The sequence below is a fragment of the Platalea leucorodia genome, assembly GCF_965183815.1.
Source record: "Platalea leucorodia genome assembly, chromosome: 11".
Classification (NCBI taxonomy): Eukaryota; Metazoa; Chordata; class Aves; order Pelecaniformes; family Threskiornithidae; genus Platalea; species Platalea leucorodia.
The window spans coordinates 15851943-15867772 of NC_138833.1; the positions used below are offsets into that span (position 1 = coordinate 15851943).

At 48.3% G+C, this 15830-nt stretch overlaps 1 long non-coding RNA gene across 4 annotated transcripts in view; it reads left to right on the plus strand.

Annotated features, from left to right (window-relative positions):
* LOC309596293 overlaps positions 1–14991 on the plus strand; it is a 40046-nt gene extending 25055 nt beyond the window's left edge. For 3 of the 4 annotated variants that reach the window (XR_014229482.1, XR_014229483.1, XR_014229485.1), the window contains exon 4: positions 1083–14991. This is a non-coding gene — a long non-coding RNA (uncharacterized lncRNA). The remainder of the gene's footprint in view (positions 1–1082) is intronic. The other variant, XR_014229484.1, reaches the window with a different exon arrangement.
* The last annotated feature ends 839 nt before the right edge of the window (positions 14992–15830 follow it).

The following is a 15830-nucleotide window of genomic DNA, read 5'->3' on the forward strand; positions in this document are numbered from 1 at the left end:
CTGCACCCTGTTAAGTAGTGGATCTGGGAAATAATCAGCCAGAGGCTGGAGCTTATCCCTGTGCCAGAGCTGTCTCTCAGATCTTCAGCGGCACAGAACTCCCTGACTTGGTTCATATTTCTCATTATAAACAATTTGCTTGAGTTTTATTGCTGAGGTAGCCACAAACTCTAGAGCTTCAGATACCTCCCTGCTCTATTTCTAGCCAGCAGCAAGCCCTGCATTAGTCACTGTGTGATGCTCCAAGCCATTGCACAGGATGAGGCGGTGGAAAGCCTGCGAGTCCCAGCGCGGTTGGACACCTCCAGCTGGTTCTTATTACAAGCTGGATGGTGTGCAAGGCGTGTCCTGGCCAGGCCTTTAAACATTTTCTCGGGTCATGGGGAAAGCAGATCTTGGACAGTTAAAGCACCTTAAGACAGTGCAGGAGGTGAGGAACATGGGAAATTATTTTTCGTGGTGAGCTGGGTCAGCTGGAATGGATAAACTTTTGGGAAGCAGAGACTGTGCCAAGGACTCCCGCAGCTGTTGGTGAAGAGCTACAAAAATTTTAGGCTCCCTGATCTAAGTTTTCACCTTCCAGTTGGACTGCAAGGAGAGAATTTTTGTCTTGGAAATGACTTCAGGGTAGGAGCTTTAGAAAAAGGCAGTTCTCCATCTTCACATCTTGCCACACTGAAGCCGTCTGCAGGGCAGACCCTGCTGTCCACCTCACGTGGGACGGTTTCTAGCATGAGGAAGACAACGGCACTTTCCCACTGTAAGGGAATATAGCCAGAATAAGGTTGTGAGATGGGAGGTCGTTGGCAGGGTGTAGCCAGACCTGTCAGTGGCTGCTCCAGTGATGGTGTTTGGAGAAGAGCTTTATAAAATATACCAAAGGTAACATGCTGTCAGCTGTCTTGATGCCAGTGTTGTAAAAACGTGTGTGTGTGTGTGTATTTATAAAAAACACTTGCAGGGAGAATGGATATCAGCATGTGGAGAAATGAATACACTTTGGCAAAGAAGGAATACTTTTTATCAGCTCATCTAGAAATACAGTAATATTCAAGATGTTAACATTGTCCCTTTCCTTACAGCGCGTGATATGTGGTTTATACCCAGAGGAGGCATGGGATGAAGCCAAAGCTGGGAAACTTTCCCCATGGAAGCAGGGATGCAGAGGAGGTTTCTGGTGGAGCAGCAGTTGATGGTCCGCACACCCAGCAGCTCTGGTGCTCCCGACCAGTGCCTGGGCGACGGCCAAGGGAAAGCTCTGGCCATCCGGCGGCTGTTGGGTGAATAACGTGGCAAGGGGACACCACAGGGAAATGTGGAAGAAAGACGGTTGAGTTAGTCCTGAATCTGAATTCAGCTTCACGGCCATGTGCTTTGCAACCGGTAAAGATTAAGATCTTAATTTTGGCATTTCTTGTGCATTCTGCAGCCAGAACACGGCCCGTGTCTGCTCTGTGTAAGAGCCTTGGGAATGCTGGCACGCCGGGTGCGTATTTTTAGGTCACTTCTAGAGAAGTGGATTCGTTTCGATGGAACCAGCCAACCTCCTCGGCACTCAGCCATGTCATAACGGGGATGAAGGACGGTTTCCACCTTACGTTGTCTCACTGTCGAAGGCTTTGACCTTGCTCACACGTCTGTTACCGCTAGATTTATCTTCACTGATGTTCAGACTCTGACGCTACCAAGATCATTATCAGACCATCTCTGGATTTCAGTGGCCAAACACTCAAAAGCAGGGGCCCCCAGCAAGGGCTTCCTCTGCCTAGCACAAAATAAACACCAACCTGTGCTGAACTAATTCATCCCACTTTAATCCCTCTCCTCAGGAGGTCTCTTTGCCTTCCTGGAATCACCTGGCTTATTAGAAATTGGGCTTTTGAATGTGTTAGAAATGTAAACCTCATATTTCCACAGGCCATGGCGACAGGGTGGAATGAATGTGCTTATTGTATCTTAATAATCTAGTCTTCTGGGGTTGTCAGACTTTTTGAAGAAGGTTTGAAACAGGGACCAGTTTTATCTCACAGCAGGCACTGGGTCCTCACTTAACTAACTGTGCAACTCCATATAGATTTCTCAATGTAAAATATAGTACTGTACAATAATCAGGTATTATTTAGAAAATATTTGGTGAGTAACATCTGCTGCATGGAAAATTAAATTAAGGGTGTTAAATAGGAGTTCAAAGAAAACATGTTTGGGGGAAAAAATCTTTGAAGATACCTATTTTAGTTCAGATTTCAAGTTTAAGTTTCCTCAAAGATGTTGGCAGGATTCATTTCCCCTTTGTACATGTAACATATTTGTTTATATATATACCATTATACAGCTCCTTTCAAGCTGAATATTATACTGGAATACAGCAAAAGACAAATTTAAGATATGAAACTGGAGGAGACCATATTTCGTACTGCATAAAATGCACCTCTGGAATTTTCAGTTCTTCTTTTCTGCAGTATTACAAATGCCTTCATGAAGTATCATGGCTGATGAGCTAAAAAAAAAAAGAAAAGAAAAGAAAAAAAAACCTGTGGCTTTGGATATATTCACTTCAAGTTTGTGGTTAATATTTCCCAGGCTGCCTAGAGGTGAGTGTAAGTTCAGTCATCGCACCGCTGCTTCACCAGTCTCTGCTGGTGTTTCTAAATGATTATGAAAAAAGATTGTGAAAAATGGACCTGTGGTAAATTGCATCATCCTTGTTATGCATTTTTGGATGGGGACACAACATAAGCTCTGTGTGTGGGTCACGCTCAGCCTTCCCTTGCACTCCTCTTCCATCCCCGCGGCAGCCGGCGGCGCGTCCCCGGCCCAGCCCACGGTGGGTGCAAACCCGCTGCATTCTGCTGTCAATTGATGGTATAACCGTGCAGCTCTGGCCACGCCGTGTTCCTCCTTTGCACTAGAAATTCTGCATTAGCTAGTGGTCATGGAGACACCAGATTTCTCTTTGATGGAAGATAAAAAGCTGCTCTGGGTAGAAGTGCCCAGTCACTGTGCATAGGACCCCCATCAGCTACAAGGGTTCAAGTGGTGTGAGACCGAGAAATCCTAGAACAGCACTTCACTTTCTCACTGCCTGTGCCCTGAACTGTACAACTGCTCTTTAAACCCCTTTCTTTCCAAAATACAAAGAGCTTTTTCCTTCTCAATCTTTGAGAGGTTTTACTTTAACCTCATTAAACTTCATTGCCAAAATCCAAAACAGATTGAGGTGAAGCAGCTGATATGTGAGAATACGAGTTACAAACTGGTGCTGAAGAAACACTTGCAATAAAACAGCCTCTCCGTACACGTCTTTAAACACCATACATTGCCGTGAGTTACAACAGGAAGAAGCGGGGAGTCCCCAGTTTGGCAGAGTTATGTTAGAAATTAAACCAAGCCCAGTCTCTCTGGGTACAGCCAGGGCTGTTGTCTGCTGGCTCCTTGCATGTGGTTGGTTGGTGTGGTGCTGGGATATATTTATGTGTTTTATTTGTATGTAAATATAAGAAAGCAGAAACATAAACCCTCCCCTGTACTTGGCTATTCTAAAATAAACCCCCACACAGCCACACATTTTGAGGGAGGTAACACAGATGCCACAACTGTAACAAGTGTGAGTGTCCCTGGGCTTGTGCTGTCCCCACGGGTGCGAGTCTGGGGTTGTGTTATCCTGTGATGCCCACGTGCAAACCTGTCCTGGTTTTGGCTGGGATAGAGTTAATTTCCTTCCTAGTAGCTGGTATAGTGCTGTGGTTTGGATTTAGGATGAGAATAATGTTGATACCGCACTGATGTTTTAGTTGTTGCTAAGTAGTGCTTACACTAAGTCAAGGACTTTTCAGCTTCTCATGCTCTGCCGACAGAAGGCTGGGGATGCACAAGGAGGTGGGGGGGGCACAGCCGGGACAGCTGAGCCAGACTGGCCCAAGGGCTGTTCCATACCATAGGGCGTCATGCCCAGTATACAAACTGGGGGAAAGCTGGCCGGGGGGCCGCTGCTTCGGGAACTGGCTGGGCATCGGTTGGTGGGTGGTGAGCAATTATTTTTCATTTGCATCACTTGTCTTTCTTGGGTTTTATTTCTCTCTCTTTTTGTTATTTTCCTTTTCTTCCTCTTGTTCTTGTTCTTCTTCTTCATTATTATTATTATTATTATTATTATTATTATTATATTTTATTTCTGTTATTAAACTGTTCTTATCTCAACCCTTAAATGTTCTCACTTTTACTCTTCTGATTCTCTCCCCCGTCCTGGGGAGTGAGTGAGCAGCTGTGTGGTGCTTAGTTGCCGGCGGGGGTTAAACCGTGACAAAACCTGATATGCATCCATATCCTAGAGCAACTCCTGGTGCTTCAGGTGTATGTTAGGTACTTCAGCCAGGGAGCTATGCTGCTGGATAGGAGTTTGGTGCTAATTCACACCGGCACTTCTGTAACGCTTCCTGGCATCCATCTGCATTTGGGTACCAAACTGCAACGCGTCACCTGGACCTGCGATGCTCTTTACTCTGCATCTTGCTTCTATTGTTACGCGGTCATTTACTGACCCAAAATAGTCCTTAAAACCTAGTACAAGTAAGAGATCCTTTTGGTTTTTATATTTTGTCTCCTAGGTAGAAAACGTGTCAAGTCTGGCATCCATAAACCAGACTTTTCAACTGAGAGGTTACTTTCCCTATTGCAGTTTTTGCACAAGAGGGAGAATGGTACCTTAAATAAGAAGTGCCCTGTGAATCAGTCCCCATATGATGGGGTGTCTCCATCGGTACCCTGATTCCCTTGGCAGTCCCGGGTCTGGCACGGACCTTTCCCTTTCCTACTCATTATAAAGCAGGAGTGATTGACATGAAAGGAGGTGTCTGGATGTGAAACCAGCTGAGAAATATCCTGGCCACTTCTCTTTTCCCATCAGTAGATATTGCTTCAGTTCCCATTTCCTAATACTGCTTCTTTCATCAGCTTCAGGCCCTTTTCACCAGTTGCTTGCCAAGGATTTCTGAGCCTTGGACCAAGACATACTTTAGCTATTTTAAATGAAATCTTTGATATTCCTATTGCATTTTGTCTTCAAATGGGTATTTATCATCCTTTCTACAATTTTTTTCCCTCTTTTATGGCTACTAGAACTGCAAGCTAGAGTAAGATATTTACACCATGCTGTCTGCAGGGCTCTGGCCGTGGAAATAATCTCTGTCCTCCTCACCTCTTGCCTATGCCTGACTTTTCCCCACTCTTCCTTTTAGCTAGACCGTTCTGCCAGCTTTCTCTTCTATCAAACCTTGTGTCACTTCCCTGTCTTTTAATATTAAAGTAAAACGGACACCAACTTGTATCTCAAATACCCTGTAAAATTTGTGAGTCTCAGGCCATTAGAAAATCGCTCAGATACTTGCAGTGAATCAGACTGGAGTTGGCTGGGCAATACCTGCAGTCATGCTACCATCATCTCATCGATATATTGCTGCTTCTGCAAGTTTGTAGCTTTTGCGGTATTGAAATAGTGCTGGTTCCACCACAGTGCCCAGGGGCCTCATTTTCCATCGGGGATGGTGCTGCCGTTTTGGGATCATAGTGCACAACAGTGAGGAGGGGGAGGAAAGCGGTTCTCCTGATGGTGCAACACACACCCGGGGCTGGGTGTTCGTGCCTGCTCCTGCGGAGCTTGTGCTTTCTCGCCTCCGGGCTGTTAGACCAAACATACCTTGTATCTGTACAGAAACTAAGACAATTCAATGCTGATTTTGGCCAGCAACTTTAGCACTGCTTCAACATAAAAATTCAATAAGAATTTTCTTGTTTCCAAGAGACCCTTCATCGGGCAGCAGCAGAAAGGAGCAGATTCAGACCCAAGCTGCCTTTGGGCTCTGACAGCACCACGCTGGTCCCTCCCCACCCCCGGCATCCCTGTGCCCCATCGCCAGGTATTGCTGTCACCAAAGCTCCTACTGCGGTGCTTTGCACCCTGATGGTAAGTAAATCAGGTAGGAAATCAGCAGGAAAGATCAGGCTGGAAACGGCTGGAGTTTGGGACCTGGTTCTGAGTGTGCTCAGCTGGCCCCGCAGCAGCACCGCTCTCAGCTGCCTGATTACCAGCAACTGTCCCAAACCCCCTGACCTCTGCAGCTATTATTTTCAGAGCTGTAAGGAAAAGGAAATAGGAAGTAGAGCTGCTGTAATGCATTTTTGTACGCTGCTGGGTTCTGGTATGCTCCGATGTGTTGCTGTTTACCTTGCAAGTGTGTTTTTTGTTTCCATTTGCATTTAAATGTTGTAGTCAGCAGCTGCAGCTCTTCTCCTGACCTCAGCACCCTGCTATACTCCGGGTTTTCTGTGGGGCAGTTTAGCCAGGGGCACCTCTCAGCTGCATCCTCTTATCAGCAAGGGCTTTGCAGTGAGGTTATTTAGCACAGGGAGGAAGGAAAGGAGCCAGTAGGTCCATTTATCTGAAAGCAGGGCTCCTGGGGCAGCAGGGCTAGCTCCACAAAGCCCTGGCTGTGGGCTCTGCCCTTGCAGTGATGTGCAGTAGAGCTAGGCTGGAAGCCTGCATCACATCAGCTCCTCTTTGCAGCAGGTATTCTGATATTGTTTGAAATTTTTATTGCTTGTTACCTAAGGATAGAAGTGGTTGAGAGAAACTAGGAGTGCAATCCCAACGGTGGGGATGCACTGGTTTGCTGGTATCCTGGGGTTAGACAGGAGACCCCAAGCTAATTTACTGCAACACTGGGTTGAGAAATAAGGGCAGGTAAACTACAGGGTCTGGGTTTTAATAACTCTTGATCTGGAGTTTCTAATACCTGTTTTAGAAATACGTCTAAGGAAGTCTGCATCTTGTTGTTTGACCTACATGTGGCTTAGAACTGCTGCAGTCATCCTTGGCTTTCTTTTTTACCCTCAGAAGATAAGTAAATAAATATAATCATTCCCATGTAGTGAGTGCTGTGGGCTATCACTTATTGGCATGAATCAAAATGATTCAAGAGCATTACTGAGTGTCCTGGGAATGAGAGGTAAACGCTACTGGTGGAGCTGCCTGCACAGGTGGGTCTCCAGCGCATTACAAGTGTTGCATTTGAAGACAAAATTAAGCTGTTTCTTCCTCCCCCCCCTCCCCGCTTCATTCATAGACAGAAGCCAAACTCTTACTGGCTCTAGGCTTTCCTTCTCTGTGTGTGTGTCGTCACCCCCTCCCCCAAATATTTCTGGTTTTTCCTCTCTTCCTTTCACTGTACTTTACAGGACACTTCTCCTGTACCCGTTTCTCGTTGTCCTCCTGTTGCAATGCTCTGGATGGGGGCCAAGCCTGAGGGCAGGTAATGTCTGCCCCTGTGTGACTGGGAACATCATGTAGAGAAGGAACTTCCAAGTCACCAAATGCTTCTTCCTAACCTGTACCAATTGCCCTCTGCTCCTGTATACTTCAGTAAGAATGAGCAATTGTCTCCTGTGGCTTATTCTGGTAATAATGTGCATCAAAAGTGCCTTCAGAGGAGCTTCCCACATTGTATAGAGGGCATGGGATCTCTTGTGCTTTAGTTTTCTGCATCTAGATTATTTTGTTTGAGAGGCTTCCTGAGAAATTCAAAGCACTTGTGGGCACAGCTGCAACACCACCAAACCCCAGGGCAGGCAGGGCTCCTGAAGTCTTTGCGGAATTGCTGGTTGTGTTCTCCTTGGTGTCCCTCTGGAGACAGAAATGGGTGAGCAGACGGACCTCTGCATCTTGCAGCAGCATCAGCCTGTGAAGGTTATTCCCCGCTTCCAATTCAGTGAAAGCTTTTGGTCTGATATTTCTTGGTTGGGGAGTGGAGGGTTTCTTGTTATTGATGATCCAGCTTTCCTCAAATAGTAAGTCTAGAGTCCTTTTTTTTGAGTTTTATAAAGCAGATATTAAGGCAGCACCTCAGTGCATAGAATGCCTTAGCTGGTGTGAAAGACTTGGGTAGAAATGCCATGTAAAGTGTGGTTGGGATTCGCCTCTGCTGTTGAAGCTGATATAGATGGTTTCACCTGGGAGCTTTATGCTGCTGTACTTCTGGGCAGCATAGAAACATCATCCACCAAGTGAGGGAACGACCACCAATAGCTGTATTTCTATGGCTGTGAGATGTGGAAGAACAGGAGACTTAGTACCAGACCTTAACTGAAACATAATCAAAACTTAACAAGAAAAGAGCTTTTCTGAAAGCATGGTCTGGAAGCCAGCTGCTGATTAGAGAAAGATGATAAACAGATGGTAAATCAGTGCACAAAGCAGGAGGGGAAAGCAAAGAGCTTCTTGTAAACTGCACCACCTGCAATGATCTGCTTGCTGGTGGAAGAACATAGCGGAGTAGTCCTGTAACATAATTCATGTGGGAAGGGACCTCAGGAGGACTCTAGTCCAACCTCCTGCTCAAGCAGGCTGACAAGGTCAGACCAAGTTGCCCAGGGCTATTTCCAGTCAGGTCTTGGAAACCTCCAAGGATGGAAACATTCCTGGGCAACCTGTCCTACCGCTGGACTGTCCTTGCAGGAAAAAACATCCCCTGATATCCAGGCTGAGCCTGTCATTTCAGCTTTTCCCCCTTGTCTCTCGTGCTCCTACCATGCACCCTCAGAAGAGCCTGGCTCCACTTTCTCAGTAAGCCCCTAGCAGGAGGGTGCTAGAGCCCCCCCAAAGCCTCTCCTCCAGCAGAACAAGCCCCCTTTGCCCCCTCCTCTTACAGCAAGGGCTCTGTGCCCCTGGCTGTGCTGGCAGCTTCAAGCTTTTTGGGCTTATTGGTCCAGTTTGTTAATGTCTTTCTTGTACTGGGGGGGACTCAAAACTGGGCGCAGTATTCTAGGTGTGATCTACTGAGTGCTGGGTGGAGGGGACCCTTCCTCGATCTGCTGGGTATGCTTCTGTTTGTGTATGTTGATGTGGAGGTCTGAATAGACAAGCCTGTGTGAACTGGAGACGCGAGCAGGAGGTGACCTGGTCCTCTGAGGTGGAGATCAAAGCAGAGGAAGTGCTGAACTGGGGCATGAATCGTTCACACGCTGAATTTGGGGTTCCCGTGACTGCAGCAGATGGGGCTGGAGCTGGGCCCGTGCCCCCACGGCATTAACCCTCCTGTGCTGATGACTGACACCAGCAATCAGCCTTTCCTCTTGCAAGTGTTGTGAATGATGTTGATGAAGCATGTTTTTAAGTGACAATATATAATGTGTGGCTTTCGCACAGGAGACCTCCCAGGAGCTCCTGTGGGTGGGGGCTTATCATGTGAAGCCAATGCTTTCCAAGCACGGAGATCTGTCTTCTCGTCTTCACTGCACGTGGCTTGGTGGCTTCAGGCAACACTGTCTGCTGGACGCTTGCTGGGTATGGAGTCGGTAGGACAATCAATGAGTGCCTGGAGGGATAAGAGCAAAGATAAATGCTTCTGCAATGATCAGCCTGCCAGACCCGCAGGGCCATGAGTACTGGCCAAGTCACTACTCCCCCATATTAGCTGTAGGGAAAAGAGGATATCCAAGGAAGCAAGTTCTTGGTTCTTCAGGTATGGCCATACCTGATGCCCACAGGCAATTCTGGCCACACTCCTGCTGCAGTAGCGTTAGACTGCACGCTCCAGTTAGGCATGCTATAGAAATACTTCGATAGAAAGTGGGTTAGACTAAATCTACGCTGGCTATACAAGCATTTTTACTGCCACCTCCCCAAGCAAGACAGGGAGTTTTCACTTACAGAATCACAAGTAGCCACACAGGACGCACCCTGATTTATGCATCAAATACCAGGAAAGGTTTAAGTTCTGTTTGTCACTTAGCAGATGGTGACGGTTGCTCCAGCATGTGAAATATTTTATGCCTGACACCTCAATTCAGGAAATAGTGGTTTGCTCAGCAGAGGTACAGGAGGCAGCAAGTTGTTATCGAGTATAACATTAGCCTTTCTCATAGTTTTTCTCAATTTACTGCGTTTGTTTTCCAGAGCAGAAAGCTGTACTGGGCTCTGCACAGAGAGCAGTGCTCTACCCCAGGTGACACGTGCGGGCTCAGGGTGCCCGCAGCAGGGGACGTGTCCCAAGTGCCAAGCTCTCGAGTGTTTTGTTGGGTTTTTGACACCATAGCAAGTTCGTTTTCCTGCAGGGTTGGGCTCGCGTCCTGCAGACCCGAGTCGCTGAGGTTCCTGTTCCTCAGACAAAAAGTGCCTGAGGTTTGCTGAACCACAGCGAGTTCATTGTGAAACTGTGCCACCGAAGCGGCTCCAGCTGCCCCCGCATTGTTTGTTATTCTGTAAAGGGGGGTGAAGTGAGTCCCTTCTAGGTCCTTACCAAGAAGTCAGGAGGTAAGCACAGGGCTGTGCTGGGCGGCTGCTGTGCCCATCCCATGGGTGGGAGGGCAGCAGTGGGTTTCCCGCACTGTCCTCTTGACTTTGAGGAGGGACCCATGGTAAGGACAACACCTGGGTCCTCTGTCTTGCAGGTTGCCAGGTCCTGCACTGAAAGCAAAAAGAAACAAGTTGGAAGGCCAGTGTCTTCTTCCTCACCTTTACAGGGGCTATGTGAAAAGGTCACGGAAATGATGGAGCGGCTCCTTCCAGCCAAGGGCCCAGGGGAAGCTGGAGCACAGCCCCTCGCTGCCTGCCGGCACGGCTGCTCCCACTGCTTCTGTGGTTGCAGAAACCTTCTTGTTTGTAAAGCGGTCGGTGTGGGTTTGGTGAGCACTGATAACCCGGGGAGAGTTGTGGAGCTGGGGCACTGCTGGTGAGCCAGGGCCCTCCGCAGATGGCCTTCAGCCAGCCCCGTCGAGATGGGCAGGGGTGCAGAATCCCTGCAGCAGCCAAGCAGCGAAAAGGAGCTGGTTGCTATAAGCAAAACGTAGCCCGCCCGTGCCTCTCCTGCAGGGTACAGGATGTGCTTGGCAGTTCCTGGGGTTGGCAGGGAAACACCTCTGCTGCAACGTGATCCCAATAGCCTTAAACATGGCTTGGGGTGGAAGTTATTCTTGTTCATGGCGAGAACCTTCTCCAGGGCAGTTAGCAGGTTTCCCTGAAATACAGGACATTTGCCTTTACTTGGATCTAACTGTAAGGTACCATGCAATGTGTTTGTGGTGCAGTGTCAATGCTCCAGCCTCGGCACTGGGAACAGTCGAGCATCAGCTGTGGGATGCCTTGTGCTGCCTGGGTCAGGGGAGCAGGCTTCCACTGCTGTCCTGCTGCGGGGTTCCTGCTGCGAGGTCTGTAGTCCCTGCAAAAGGGGCAAAAGCAGAGTCATTCCTGATCCTGGGGAGTCTGCCTTGAAAGGCCACCTGCTCAGCCTGGCTGTGCTCGTCCATGGCAGCAGGAGATGTCGCCCTGCCATGGAACATAGAAAAAGGCTTCCTCATACCTATGCACAGTTCGAGGGCTGCCCACACTCCCTAAGCCCTGGATGCTCCTGTTACATAAAGGAGCATGCACTGTAATCAAAACACCTCAATGAGTTCCGTCTCTCAAGATGTTAATTAGGCAGAAGATTTTCTACCTGGTTATCACAAGTAAAATACTGGAGGAAAGTGAGCTGGGGTCTTTCTCCTGCTGAGCTGTTCATCAGGGATGGGGATGAGGGGCTCAGCCTGTGCTTCCAGCAAAGATTTCCATGCTTCTCCATGAGGAATTGCTGTTTTGAGGGAGGGGAATTTTCCTGAAGATCGGCATTATATTCAAGCTTTGCCTTGGCTTTGCTGCCAGCACGTGCACATGGCTTTCATGGGCTGCTGCCTGTCTCGGAGCAGAGGTGCAGGAGGTGTTCAGCTGCAGGGATGAGGCTGTTGGGTTCTGAACTGTTGGGATGAACTCAACAGCAAACAGGATCTGGGAATTAAGGCCCAAAAATTAGTCAGCTCTTCATACAGCTGGGCAAGAGTATAATCTAGCTGGGCCCAAGCCTTTTAAAATCAATGGAAAAAAACTTCTGTTGTCTTAGCTCTAAGGGAAGATAACATTAAATCAGCTAAGAAAGGGTGGTTTCAGTAACAGCGCTTTCATTAAACCCACCACCAATCTGAAATCTGGTCAGTCACAAGACGTAAATTAAAAATAGGTCGAAGTATGCACCTATTAATTGCTGTGTGTTTTTTAAATCCGCTTCCTCTTCTTGATGATTGCATTCCTCTCCCTGCCTCATGGAAAAAAAGCCAGTCAATGAGACAGGCTGATCACCCGTGCATGGAAATTGTGCATGTAGCATCGGTGAGCTGTGCTCGTTTGGACCATTCCTCTTGACTTGCCTGGTGGCATTTTGCACAGTGGCTGGGAAGTAGCACATTTCTGATGCACCGGTTGTTGTAAAATGTTTGCAACCCTTGTGGTTCAGATAATACTCTGTAGGCAACTTCTAAGATGCTTTTGGTATGGCTCAGATGCAGTTGTTGATTGTTGGTGTGAACTTGATGGATGTTATACATTAGTAGATACAAACTACGTGAGATTTCTTGATGTGATGCAGCTTGTGCAGGGATTTTGGCACGCAGCCTGAGATGATACAGCCAACCCATGAACATTAGGCAAATGAAGCACAGCTTTGCCACAGCCCTGGCCTGCACTGGGTGAGCTGGGACCCCACCACGGGGTGAGGGCGGGGGGCGTGCGGAGCTGCAGGGCAGAGCAAATGGTGGCCTGTGTCACTCGCGCAGAGGCAGGTCACCCTGGTGCACCCCCGGGAAAGTCTGTCCGTGGGCTTCCAGAAGCGTGGCGTGCAGCACGCGGAGCAGGAGAAACCCCAGTGAGGCTCTTCCGAAGCTGATGGCAAAGGATAGCTCTGGGCAGGAATGGCAGCTGCTGGATGTAATACTGACTAATTATTTCTGTGTGAAATGTATACGTGCTAACATGGTTCACTTGCTGATTTTAAATAATGCCACTGGTAATCTATGCTATCTCCCTCCAGAATTTTAAAAAAATATCCTACAAACCAATTTACCAGCCACAAGGCTGGGAACAGGCCAGCATAGTCCACACTCCGCGCTCTGCTTCCTCTGCTTTCTTCAGCAATAAAGTTGGTGAAAACAAAGTTGTACCTGTCTGGACTTGGCTTCTCAATTAATTTTTTTCTGCCTGACGACCGTTGGTGAAAACTTTATAGTATTTAGCTCATGACAGAACAAACTCGGGGAAATGTATTCTTGCAGTGCAGATATTAAAACTGGGCACATTCAGTGTTTATGCCTGTGGTTATCCTGGATCTTGTTATTTAATAGCCCGGCTTACAAATAGCTAATACATGTAATGCTTGTGCTGAATTCATTTTGAACTAGGGCCAGCATCCTTATGCTGTTTGCTGTGCTTCATTCTCTGTGCTGTCACTGCTAAACCACAGCATGCTTAGAAAGGAGCAAAACCTCCATCTACCCAAGCTCCTCAGACCATTGCCCCATCCTCCTCCCAATGAAACCTGCCTTTTAACCACTCCCTTGCTTTTGTATTTTTAACCATTGCTCCATGCAAACAGAGGAAACAAAGTCCTTCCCTTTGCCAGTGGCTGGCAAGGCAGCCCTTTCTGCTAGGGCAGTCGTGTGAAGGTGGAGAGGTTGAATTCCCCTGGAAGATCCCCAGAAGCTGCTGCACACAGCTTGCCCCGGTGTTTCTGTGCTTTGATGCTGTGGCCACGTGCCTGCAGCGTAGCGTGTCGCAGCCGTGCGATGGGGAACGATGCACAACAGGCGGGAGTATTTATTTGAAGTGTGAAATTTCCTATACCAAAATAGATTGTGAGTTCATCTGCGATGACTGGGCATCCTCTGCGCAGGCACTGGCAGTCGTCATTGTTGAGGATGCTCGTGTTGTTTAAGTAACGCGCATCGCTGCTATTCTGGCCCAGGAGCTGGATGCTGCTTGCCAGGGAAGAGCTGCTGGCAACCTGACGTGCCGCCAGGCAACCCGTGCCACCAGCTCAGCCTTCTCCTCCCTGCAGCCTCTTGGCAGCTGAGGAGACACCGGTGAGCTGCGAGAGGCAGGTCTGTGCCGCGCGGGCTGTGACAGCATCTCACCCCTAACCCTGCCGGACGTCCCTAGCCGGCAGCTCCGCTGGCAGGTGACAGTGGCTGCACCCAGCCATGCCCAGGCCAGCCAGGTACCAGCTGTCAGGCTCTTCAAAGGCTTCACAGTGAAGTTTCTGTATGAATCGTGAGCAAAACAAAGGGGGTGGATCATCTGGAAGATAAAGAGGCTGAAGAGAGCCCAACTACTTGTGTCGGCTGTCAGGGGGCAGGGAGAGAGGCTGGGTCTGCTGTCCTGTTTGCTCCCTGCATATTGGATTCCTTGTTCCTGGAAATCTCCTGATAACCGTTGTCCAATACCTATTCCATCCATGCATTTGTCCTGACTTCGTTTACCAGCCTTATATACCAGAAGGGATGATTAACTGCCTTTGTATTCATGCAGAGGCAGACCCTGGTAACCTCTGGCACCTGGGTCCCAACCCACAGTGGATGGGTGGGTGATGAGATCTGCTGCCCTCATCCACTCCCTGGCCGTCCTAGCCCTGTGGCTACAGATCCTCCTGGCTACCCCATCCTCCTTGTTACTGCTGTCATGCTGTCTGTGACTTGGCACCACTCTTCACTTTGGTCAGCAAGGCGGTTAGTGGGATGAGCATATGATTGTCTGTGCCTGGCAGCCCTGAGTCCTTAATACCGCGTGGTTTGACACCTCTGCTGGTGACCAAATATATCTGCCAGCAGGACGAGCAGGTTTTCTAGGGTTTTAGGTGTTTTATGGCTTCTGTCTTGGGTTGATGTGGCCCTTGAGCATTCAGCTCGGTGGCAGTGCATACCATGCTCTTGTTTGAGCTCTGAAAAGGGCCATGGGAAGCTTTCCCTGACCCTTTCCAGCTGCTGGGATGGGGTGGCTACCCACAGCCCAGCGTGGCAGGGAACCACGCCGGCTGAATTTGCATCCTGACATTATCAAAAAGGTAAGACCAAAGGTTAGAACAGAGAGAGATAGCTTGAGCTACATGCACTACATGCCACCTGCACGAACGTGATTTTATGATTGCCTTGTTTCTTTTGGGGGGGGGGGGGGGGCCGGGGAAGGACAGGGCGAGTTTAAAAGTGAAAGAATTATTGAAGGGGATGGAAAAATGTGGGAGGAAAAGGATCTCTGAAGTGCAGCGCTGTGGTGGAAGAGGGTACAGAGTGGACTGAAGCACTCGGTGTAGGAGAAAACACAACTTGGATACAATTTCCATGAAAATGTGACTTTCCTCCCTTTCTGGGAAGCTTTTTCCTTATCTAAGCTCTAAAACCAACCTTTCTACAGACAACACTACTTCTGTTGGCCCTCGTGAGCCTCTGGGAGAGGGTTCTGTCCTGCAGAAGTTTCTGTCTTCCTTGTGTTGTGTGTACGAACATGGGGGGGAAATGGACCCTTGGGGAACCAAAGAGGAGGAATGACTCAGCACAACAGCAGAGAAATGATGTTTGCAGTCCAGGATACTCAGTTACTATCTAAGCAATAGTTTGCCTTTGCACCACAAACAAATATTCCACTATTTTTTGCGGTTATAAATTCATACCTTTGGTCTGAAGCACTGCTGTCCTTTATAGGTGTGATATGGTAAATCATGTGACTGCCTGGAAATGTGTCCAATTATCAGGATTCAATCACCATGTCAAATAAAGGTGAAACAACAATTGCAGGCTCTGCTGGCTGTTGGGCAAAGCTCATGCAAGGTGCCACCGCTCTGGGCAACCAAGAGCAAAAGGCTCCTTTAGACAGCGTGGTGCTGAGCAGCTCATAGGTTGCTCCTAGTGAGCGATTAAATCATGAGTAATGTGCTGAGCAAATCACAGGGGAGGAAGCCATGTTTCCCTCTAATTATTTAGGGCAT